Source organism: Elephantulus edwardii, unplaced genomic scaffold (genome assembly GCF_000299155.1).
Source record: "Elephantulus edwardii isolate Elephantulus edwardi_28Jun2011 unplaced genomic scaffold, EleEdw1.0 scaffold00483, whole genome shotgun sequence".
In the NCBI taxonomy this organism is placed as follows: Eukaryota; Metazoa; Chordata; class Mammalia; order Macroscelidea; family Macroscelididae; genus Elephantulus; species Elephantulus edwardii.
In genome coordinates, this window is record NW_006400233.1 from 80427 (window position 1) to 92035 (window position 11609).

General features: G+C 44.5%; 1 pseudogene; it reads right to left on the reverse strand.

Annotated features, from left to right (window-relative positions):
• Positions 1-602: 602 nt before the first annotated feature.
• LOC102854547 lies at positions 603-6503 on the reverse strand (annotated as a pseudogene).
• Between the last annotated feature and the right edge of the window lie 5106 nt (positions 6504-11609).

An 11609-nucleotide genomic window follows, 5' to 3' on the forward strand; every position in this document is an offset into this window, starting at 1 on the left:
CTGGTCGGAGCTGGCTTGACATGAGAAACATGGACCCAAGCTGCTACTCCGTCTACTTTAACAGCTGTAGGGGTAGTCAGCAGCACTTGATAGGGTTCCTTCCAGCGAGGCTCGAAATTGCTGGTCCGGTGCCGGCGGATTAAGACTTTATCTCTAACTTGAAAATTGTGTGGGAGGGGAGGCAATTTATCATTATAAATCTCTTGAAGCATTGGCCAGGTCGCCTTTTGGCATGTTTCTAGAGCTTTCAAACGAGTCATTAACGATGCAGAATCAGTAAAACTGGCATCATTGTACTTCACATTTACACTAGTAAGAGGGGGTGGTCCCCCATACAGGATTTCATAGGGGTAAGTGAAAGGATCCCTGGGGTGTTCCACGCATCGAAAAGTGCGAAGGGTAGGAGAGCAATCTAATCTTCTATGCCGGTCTCAATAGTTATTTTAGTTAAGGTCTCTTTTAGAGTTCTATTCATCCTTTCTACCTGACCTGAGCTCTGGGGTCTATAAGCACAGTGCAATTTCTAATTCACCCCCAGTTGTTTGGCCAGTCTCTGACTCACCTGGGCAACACAGGCTGGGCCATTGTCTGACCCAATTACCTTAGGTATCCCAAACCGTGGGAAAATTTCTTCCAGGGTCTTCTTGGCTACTACGTTTGCAGTCTCCTGCTTGGTGGGGAATGCTTCGACTCATCCTGAAAAGGTATCTACAAACACTAGCAGATACTTATAGTTATAAACTGTGACTTTTACTTCAGTAAAATTCACTTCTTAGTATGCTCCAGGTCTGTCTCCTCTCAGCTTCTTACCGGCTGTCTCAGCAGCGGTCTTGGCATTTTTAAGGCACAGGCTTTGCAGTTTTTTACAATTGCTTGAACAATTTTATTTAATTTTAATATTCGGAACTCAGAGGTTCTGGTAAGGGCTTTTAATTTCTTTGCTCCTAAGTGGGTCGGATAGTGTATTTGTTTTACATACTTTCTACCTTCTTTCTGAGGGAGAACTTTTTTGTTCTCTTGGTCTATTATAGCTTTTTCTGAGTTTTTATTGGTCAATCCTTAAGCAAGACAGTTCTTGTTCATCTTCTTCAGAATACTGAAAACTAATCTTGGACGTTGGGGGCCACCAGAGTTCACAGATGTTAGTAGCTAATGTTGGGATTCTCTCTATTGCTGACTTGGTGGCTTCGTCCGCCATCTGGTTCTCTTTAGCTATGACATCTTGATTTCGCTGGTGCCCTGGACAGTGCATGATGACTACTTTCTTTGGCAGGTGTATAGCATCTAACAGTTCTAGGATTTCTTTTTTGTTTTTGACTTCTTCCTTGCTGAGGTAAGAAGGCCTCGCTGCTGGTAAATGGCCCCATGGATATGGGCTGTGGCGAAAGCATACCGACTATCTGTATAGATATTTATAGCCTTTCCTGCTGCTAGTTTCAACACCTGAGTGAGGGCTATTAACTCGGCTTTTTGTGCAGAGCTTCCTTCAGATAAGCTGTTGGACTAAATAACTTTCTTCCCGTCTACCACTGCCACCCCGGCGACCCGCTTACCATTCTTGACGAAGCTTCTGCCATCAGTGAACCAGGTTGGACACCTGGGCCAAGGCTGATCTCTTAGGTCTTTCCGGGTGCTGGTTTCTTCTACTAGAATTTCATTGCAGCGATGGCAGGGTTCTGGGTCCCCCTCCGCAGGCAGCAGGGTTGCCGGGTTTAGGATGACTGGAGCTCTAAAGGTCACTCTGTCCGTGAGGAGTAGACTCTGATGTTGGGTCAGGCGGGCATTAGTCATCTATCGGTCAGGTGGTTGTCGAATGATGCTCTCTAATGCATGAGGGGCTATGACAGTGACATGCTGCCCCATGGTTAATTTGTCTGCATCTTTTATTTGTCTGCATCTTTTATTAAGAGGAGTAGGCTCTGATAGTGGGTCAGGCGGGCATTAGTCATCTATTGGTCAGGTGGTTGTCGAATGATGCTCTCTAATGCATGAGGGGCTATGACAGTGACATGTTTGCCCCATGGTTAATTTGTCTGCATCTTTTATTAGGACCGCAGCAACTGCAATGGCCTTCAGGCAGACTGGCCAACCACTGGCCACTGGATCTAGTTTCTTGGACAAATAGGCTACTGGCCGGTTTCAAGGTCTTGAAGCTTGCGACAACACACTTTTAGCCACCCTGCTTCTTTTATCTATGTATAAGGTAAATGGCTTGGTCAGGTCTGGCAAGGCGAGGGCAGGAGCTGAAAGCAAGGCTTTCTTAATGTCCTTAAAGGCCGTCTGATGTTCAGGATTCCAGGTAAATTGTTCTTGGTTTCTGGTTAGAGGATATGGGGGGCTGCCAAGGAGGCGAACCAGGGTATCCACAGGTGACAAAACCTGACTGTCCCTAGGAATTCTTTTACCTGCTTTGGTGAGGAGGGAGTTGGGATGTGCATTACAGTCTTTTTCTGGGCCTCTGTTAGCCACCTTTGGCTATCTCTCAGTATATACCCTAAGTAAGTTACTTCAGTTTTGCACAGCTGGGCCTTTTTGGCTGAGGCACGATAGCCTAAAGTCCCCAGCTCCATTAGAATCTTCTTTGTACCTTCAATGCATTCCTCTTCGGTTAGGGCGGCTCGGAGCAGATCATCTACATACTGTAACAAAGTCACCTGAGGGTTGCTGGTCTGGAATTCACTGAGGTCTCATGCAGGGCCTCATCAAAAAGGGTCCGCGAATGCTTGAACCCCTGAGCCAATCAACTCCAGGTTAATTGTCCAGTTATCCCAGCCTCAGGGTCTCGCCATTCAAAGGCAAAGATAGCTTGGCTAGCGGGATGCAACCTCAGACAGAAAAAACATTTTTCAAGTCTAAGACAGAATACCATTTTCTTTCAGGTGGTAGCATGCTGAGGAGGGTGTAAGGGTTAGGAACTGTGGGGTGTATGTCCTGCACTCTCTGATTCACTTCTCTTAGATCCTGCACTGGCCGGTAGTCATTTGTCCCTGGCTTTTTCACAGGGAGGAGAGGAGTGTTCCAGGAGGATTGGCATGGCACTAGAACCTCTTGTTTTATTAACCTGAGGATGTGTGGTCGGATTCCATCCTTGGCTTCTTTACTCATAGGATATTGTCTAACTCTAGTGGGGGAGGCGTCCGCTTTTAATTCCACTACTATTGGTGGAACATTTTTAGCCATACCTAACCCCCCTGTTTCTGCCCAGGCTTCTGGGAATTCTTTTAACCAATCTACGAGGTCCGAATCTTTAGCCTCTGTCTCTGGCTCATGGAGCCTATATTCTTCTTCTAGTTGAACTAATAGGGCGAGGGTGCTGGGCTTGTTGTTTTCCCAGGTAACTTCAGGCCCCCTTGGAGTGAACTGAATTTGGGCTTTCAGTTTAGTTAGGAGATCTCTTCCTAAGAGTGGGGCTGGGCATTCCGGTATAACAAGAAAAGAGTGAGTCACTTGATTTTTTCCTAGATCTATAGTCCGTTCCGTGGTCTATGGGCAGAATTTTTGTCCAGTAGCCCCTAGTACCACTTACTTCTTTGTGCTAATCTTCCCCAGGGGCTGCTTCAGAACCGAATGTTGTGCCCCTGTGTCTACCAGGAAGTCAACGGGGGTCCCCCCCAGAGATATAGTTACCCTAGGCTCGGGGAGGGGATCCGAGCCCCGTCTCCCCTAGTCCTCATCTAGGGTGAGAATTGTTGACGGCTTATTCTTTTTCTTGGGACACTCTTTAGCCCAGTGTTCTTTGTTTTTGCAGTATGCACACTGGTCTTTGTCCAACTGCAGTTTCTTTTTCATATTGCTTCGATCCTTTAGTGCCCAGGTGCCCTGTCTGTCTAGACCCTGCTTTATTTCTTTTTCACTCACTACTGCAGCTAAGATTTTTGTCAAATTTCTCTCTTGACGGCGGTCTCGCTGGTCCTCACGTTCCTCCCTTTCTTTCTTTTCTCTCTCTGCTTTCTGTTCTTCTGTCTCCTTCTTGTGGTATACTTTCTCAGCTTCTTTCACTACGCCCCTCAATGTAAAATCTTGTAACCCCTCTATGCGCTGTAATTTTTTCTGATGTCTGGAGCAGACTGCCCAATGAAGGCCATAACTACTGCTGCTTTCTGTCCCTCTGATGCAGGGTCAAAGGGAGTGTATCTCCTATAGGCATCCATTAGTCTTTCTAGGAACACGGAGGGGGGTTCGGTAGGTCCTTGAAGGACTTCTCTTACTTTGGCCAAATTAGTGGGGCATCGTGTAGCCCCTCTGAGACCTACTACAAGAGTCCGGCAGTAAGTGGATAGCTGCTCCCTACCTCCAGCAGTGTTACAATCCCAGTTGGGGCGAACGAGAGGAAATCCCACATCCATGGCCGCAAGAATCTGGACTGGTTGTCCTGCATCATCTTGGACATTTTTACTGGCTTCCGTCTGAATTCTCTCTCGCTCCTCAGTAGTGAAGAGGACCAGGAGAAGTTGCTGGCAATCATCCCAGGTGGGTTGGTGAGAGAACATGAGGGACTCAATTAGTCTAATAAGCCCTGTGGGGTTATCTGAAAAGGAAGGATGGTTAGTCTTCCAAATACAGAGGTCAGCAGAGGAAAATGGCCAGTACTGGAGGGGTTGGAGTTGTCCTGGTTCTGGGGGCCATCCGTACGCTCGTAAGGGGAGAGCTAGAGTGGAATCTGGGCTCTCTAGACCCCTCCGACTGTAAGTCCCTCATGCTGGTCCCTGGGGGGCACTTGCAGGGATAGTTATAAGAACTCCAATTGTAAGGGAGCTCTAGTGGCAAGAAGCTGTGCTACAATCCCAGAGGTATGCGGTTTGAATCCACCTCTACTGGAGAAGGAGGGACAATCTCCTCCTGTATCAGTCAGGTCTGATTTGACAGTAAAAGCACAAAAAAATAATAAAATTTTAAAAAAATAATTCCAATTGTATGGAGGAAAGTAAGACTGTCTTGGAGAAATATCTCACTGCCTTCTAGATCTAATAGTAAAATGCATTGTGATTTTCCACCTTTGTCTCTGTTAATTTTGCTTAATGAGCAACTGGCAGGACAGACCCTTTGTTTGTCTAGTACTAGTGGTTTGGAAGAAAAGTCTGTTAATGTACTTCTGAAAAATTAATCACTGAAAACACTATAGAGTAAAGAAACCCTCTGGCACACACTGGGTCACCACAAAGTAGAACTGATTCCACAGCCACTAGTTACTGCTTATTTATTTACAACAAGTAGTAAATCTCTGATCAGCTGGGAAATGCTGCAAGTGAGTTTGGCCTGGATCACTGATTTTCCTACAACTAATTAGACCTAGAAGCTTTCAAGGGAGAGACAAAGACATAAATATCTTCAGCAGGTTTTTTGGTACAAACCCAATCACATGATGGGGTGGTACTGGTAAGTTCAGAACTCTCTATGTATGTATCAGTTAGGGAACTACAGTTATAAAACTGGCATCAATTTTCTCCAGCCTGAAAGGCTAATTGCTTGACCTTAGAATCCTGTGTCCTTTTGTCCTTTCTTTAATCTGTCTATCAGAAGAGGAGATGCATCTCCTAGATTAGCTGTTATCTCTTTGAAGCTGTTTCCCCCAATTATATGTAAATTGTAACTTAATCTGCCTGTTTGCCAGGAAAGGAGTATCTGGGTATGAATGGTTTTCTTTCAGATATAGAAATTCTTTGATTTTAGTATAAAAGCCTGGTGACCTCTCCCAGTCCAGGCGGCAATCTGTGAGGCCGACCCACTGTCCTCCCAGATCTGTAAGTAAAGTGCTTTATTCATATTCATATTCATTTGCAAACTCTTTGTCTTATTGACACCATTATGAGTGAAGGCGATCATTTTTTTTTTAAGACGCTATCATGTTCCCATTCCTAACCCTCAGGTTTTTCCCCTCCCATTATGGCACATATCTGAGTTGTAATCCGTATTTTTTGTCATCCTAGATGCTGTGTTCTGAGCCAGAATGAGTGAAGGACAACAGGACAGAAATCTCTCTGGCTGGACGAAACCATTCTGGGAGGTGCAAGCCAAGACCTTAGGTGCTGAGCGGACTGGGGAGAGGGCACCGAGGAAAAGTCAGAGCCTGCAGGAAGGCAAAGCGGCATCTCACCAGGATCTCCCCGAAGCCAAAGGAGGTCAGAACGCCAGGTCAGAATTGGTGGGCTGCAAGAGTGGAAAAACTGCCGCGAACAGGCAGCCACTCTGGGACTTGTAGTTCCCAGCTCTATGGGGATAAGGGGGCCTGCAAAGAATGGGAACTACATTTCCCACAAGGCCAGGGGAAAACGTGGGGGTAAGGGCAAAGACTCCCTAGCCAGCGGCAACCCTCCAATAATGGGACCGGCTTTGGGCGGCAGGAGGCACCTTAAAGTGCCCTGCGGTCCTTTCTTAGGCAAACCCCGGCTGAGAGGACCTGGGGCCGAAGCCGATTTATGAGCGGCCCGGCAGATGGGCTGGACTGCTGCGGGGGCTTCGGCAGTGTTGACTTTAGGCAGGTAGCGACTGTGTGGCACCACCATAAACCTTGGGTCCAAGGGCGGCGGGGAATCACACCTCCTCCACCTCAGGGAAGGGCGTGGTTTGGCGTTATCCGGCAACGGGGCGGGGTGGTGTGCGGAGTGAGTGCGCGTGTTATGGGCTGAGATCTGGTGTGTTTAAGAAGGAATTCAGCCTTCGAAGAGTGCTTGTGCGGGGGTGAGGGGTGGAGGGTAGAAAGGGGGTGCTCGGACCGGGTTTATGTGGTGTTGTTGCTCGGAGGTTGTGTCTGGAGCCCCGGGTGTGGGTGTGTGTGTATTCCCGAAATAATGTTCCTGAGTGTGGGAGTGAAAGGAGCCTAGCAAGTGTATGCCTGTGTGAGAACTGCATGGGAGGATCACAAACTCTGGCTTGCACCCGAGACGGGAGAGTGGTATTGCACCCTGGTGCCCACACTGACCTTGAGTCGATTGTAATGTCTTACAGCATCTTGGTCCGATGGTGCAGGCAGTCCACAATCTCAACATTTTACTGAATGGCTTGTAGCTGAAGAAGACCCAGAAATTTGGCTGAGTTGCCAAGAGTTGGCATTTTCCTGGGTCTTCCACCTACCCAGTTGTAGTGGTTGTCTGCTCTGCGTTCTTCTTGGCTCAAAACTTCGACTTCGGATTCTTAACTCCCTTTGCCAAAATTGAGCTCAAAGAGGCATCTGAGCTTGAAGTGTCTCTGAGTCATGCCATCCATTTATTTTGTTATTCATGTGCGGTTTTCATTGATTCAACCAATGATTATTGAGGTCCAAGTGCTGGGACAAAGACTGCTATTCCTGAGCTTTCAGTCTAGAGGAGAGACCTCTAGCAGCAGAATGAACAGAACTACTTGAAGGATGTGTTTTGAGAGTAGCTTTCAGATGGGACCGGAGTTCAGAGATAGGTTATTCCAGATATCTTTGGGATAGAGACATGATTATAGACTGGGATGATGTCAGTAGCAGTAAGAACAGTGCAGAAGTCTTAAGGAGGGAGTGAGAGTACAGAAGAATAATTTGAAGTGGATGGCTAAGGAGATGACATTGCACGCACTCTTCACGTATTTATATGGTTAGGACTCAGAGACTACATTGTTAAGTGAAAATGAAAAAAAAAAAAGACCTCATCAGATTGAAAAGTGGAGGATGACTATTACATACCTAACAAATGATATAATTACATAGACAATTTTTATCATAGTCCAGCCAATTTGATACCTAGCCTTAATCATCGCAGTCAGCATTTATTAGGAAGTTACAATCCCTAAAGGGATGGGCCTTCCTCCTTGAAAGGAGAAAAGACCTCACTTCACACCTGGATATTTGTTACTGCCAGATTTTTTAATATGCAAAATAGTTGACAGAGCTTTTATTGTGGTTCTAAATGTGAAATGTGAACTAGTAAGATAATTGAATATTGCTACTATTGTGTGCTGTCCAGTTAGGACTGATTCATATAGCTGACCCTCCAGAGGGTTTTCAAAGGCTGTACATCTCGTGGGAGGAAACTGCCCTCCTTCTGCAGAGCAGCTGGTGGATTCAAACCACCCACAGTGGTAGCACAGCTCCTTTTATCAGGGCACCAGTATTTGCTTTATTATTATTTCAGGGAGCATTTTATTGATTTGTAGTAAATATTCAGATGAGTGACAGAGACTACATGTACAGCGTGATGCAGTTACACAAGATGGACATAACTATGTAAAAAGTCTCAAGACCAAGAGGCAGGACAAGCTCCAGGAATATCTATTTCTCTAGGTCAGTGGCAGAGAGCTTATCATGTTTTCTACCACAGTAAACAAATAAAAAGGGATAATGGAATTCCAAGAAGGGATCCTCAGCCTTGCCTGGGTTAGTCACTAGTGTCATGGTATATACTATAGTAATAATCCTGTGGGGAAAGGTGGGCATAGATTGGGCAGAATGCATGGAGACATTGAGACACAACAGACCAGCTCAGGATATTTGTCCTGAGGCAGGGGCCTGTGTTCTAGATTAAGTAGCAAAGAGGCTCAGCTATCAACAAAGGAAAATTAGTTGGATCTGTGGAGTAAGCTTTCCTGCCTATTCTTCCCAGAGCCTGATGGGACTATGCAATTTGACAGCTAGGGGCATTTGTGGGTGCAGGTCAAGAAGACTCATTGACTAAAACTGTATTTTTTTTCTCTGCTGTCTTCATTATTATGGTTAAGCTACCTGTTGCAGAGGTATTTTCTTTTTTTCTTTTGTCTTGTGTACCGTCGAATTGGATCTGACTGGTGCAGGAGGAGATTGCTCCTCCTTCTCCAGCGGAGCAGCTGGTGGATTTGAACAGTGCGCTTTAAAGATTGCAGCACAGCTTCTTGCCACTAGGCCACCCTCGGGATTTTCTTTAAAAGGGGGGGGGGGGGAGAGGGAGGGGAGAAAAAAAAAGAAAACAAAACCCAAACAAATGAAACAACCATCAAAATAACTTTGTATTTTAGAATCTCTTCCTTCTCACTCAGATTCTGGTTTTTTAGGATGTCAGTCCTTGGCCTGAGTTAAGTCTTAAGGTTTCTCTTTATCCCATGGATTGACAGAGTGCCATCAATATAAATGTAGGGAACTCTGGGCATGTAGAAAGTTGTGCTGCTAGCCCAAAGACTGTGGCTTGTTTGTGGTTCAGATCAACCAGCTGAAGAGAGGGAAGAGATACACAGTCTCCTTCTGTGCGATTTACAGCCTTGGAAACCAGCTGGAGGGCCAGCTATGGGTTAAAACTGACTTGATGGCAATGAGACAGAGCATACAAATATAACATGAGCACACACAAATGGAGGCTTAAATGAACCCTTATGACTAAGGAGCTAGCTGTGCTGCATCACAGAGGCAGGCAGTTCAAATCCATGAATTGCTTCATGGGAGAAGATGGCAGTTTTCTCCTGAAAACTCACTGGAGGGTCAGCTATGAATTGCAGTAGCTGGATATCAGTACCCAGAGGGGGATGTTGTTGTTGTGTACCATTGAGTCAGAATCGACCCATAGCTGACCCTCTCACAGGTTTTCAGAGGCAGTTAGTTACTTGTTTGGGAGGAGATTTTCCATCCTTTTCCCACAGAGCAGCTGGTGGATTTGAACTGTGTGCCTTCAGGATTGCAGCACAGCTTTTTGTTACTAGGCCAACAGAGCTCCTTCCAGCGGGGGTGTGTGTGTGTGTGTGTGTGGCAGCCGGGGGCGTGGTTTAGAAAAGCCAGTTATCAAGTTTTCTGAAATCACAGTCATACTCAACTTGATGCCACTTAACAACATAATTTGTGTCAAAGTTGTTGACATATGGACATAAAGTTTTAAATATAAAAACAAACCCAAAGCCCAAAACCGTTATCACCAAGTTGGTTTTGACACATGACAAGTCTTCTGTGCCAAAGTGTAATTGCACTCCACAGGGTTTTCAGTGGATGAATGTTTTAAAGTAGGTATTTCACCTTTCTTCTGAGTGGCTTCTGAGTAGATGGCAACCTTTTAATTAGCAACTGAACATATTAATGTTACAGTATCCATGGACTCCCAAATGTTACCAATGTTATCTTTGAGTGGAGTACAACTCATAGTAACTCAGTGATCTGAACCCTGTTTTACCCTGTGCCATCCTCAAGCATGCTTGAACGATTGCTGCAGTTACTGTGTCAATCCATTTCATTGAGGGTCTTCCTTTCTTTCACCACCCTCCACATTTCCAAGCACAATGTCCCTTTCCAAGGAATAGCCTTTCTTAGAATAGAAACGTGTCCAAAGTATATGAAATGAAGCTTTGCCATCCATACCTCCAAGGAAAACTCTGGCTGCACTTTCTTCAGGACATACCTGTCCTTTTGGAAGTCCTTGGAATATTGAGTGCTCACACATAGCTCAAAGACATCAATTCTTCTTTTGTCATCCTTATTCATTGTCCAGCTCTCAGATGCATAGCAAGTGATTGAAAAGACCAAGGCTGAAGCGGAATTGGGTGCACTTCATTCTTTAAACTGACATCAGTGCTCCTTAGTAATTTGGAGAGGTCCTTGACAGCAAACATTCCTAATGCAATACAATATGTCTTTTGATTTCTTGACTTTTAGTACTATTGGTATGGATCCAAGTAAGAATAAATCGCTGACAATTTCAGTCTTCTCCATCTGTCATTGATGTTGCTTATCTACCCAGTGGTAAGGATTTTTTATCTTGATGTTGAAATGTAATCCATATTGAAGACTGTAGTCCTTGATTTTCTACAGCAAGTATTTCAAGTTCTTCTTGCTTTTAGCATGCAAGATTTTGTCATCTGCATAACATGAGTTGTTGATGAGATTTCCTCCCATTTTATTTTTAAAATTTTTATTTTATACTGGCATGCTTACAAAGTTGTATTTTACACTATTCTTCATTCACATTCATACAATCATTCCCATTCATTGTTTTATAAAATTAACCATCATTGAACAATGCCCACCATTACCCTGTTTTCCAGATCCCTCAGGATCTTTTCCATTCCCTTTACCCACCAAATTGTGCCACCTATGATTTTCCCCTTCCCTTTTCTTACCCTTTTGCTCACACCGTCCACTGGATCCTCATATACATTTTACTAATAATCTTTCAGTTTCTACAATAATTGTCATATGCAGTATTTGTCTTTATGAGACTGAGTTAGTTCACTCAGCATAATGCTCTTCAGTACTTCTTAAGTTATGTGGTAGTTTTCAAAATTGTTGCCCCTGAGTTTCAATTATGGTTGGTCATTTGGGCAGTTTCCGTGTTCTTGAGATGGTGAATAATGGTGCTATGGACTTCAGTATAAATCTCCCTTTATATCTCAGTTCTAATTTTTATTTTTTTGTCCATTCCTAGCAGTGGAATAGCTGAGTCATATTTCCCTCTGATTTTGATGCCATGTTGTTTTTCATAAAGCCTAGACTTTCAAATGATTTGCTTGCCAAGCAGATTGAATGAATGTGGAGAAAGAATACAGCTCCGACACACACCTTTCCTGACTTTAAACCATGCAGAATTCCTTTGCTCCATTCGGACAATACCTTTTTTTTTTTTTTAAATTTATTATTAATTTCAATGAAAATTTACAGAGACTTTGGATTTCCGTTCATTCATTGTTTCACTTTTCTC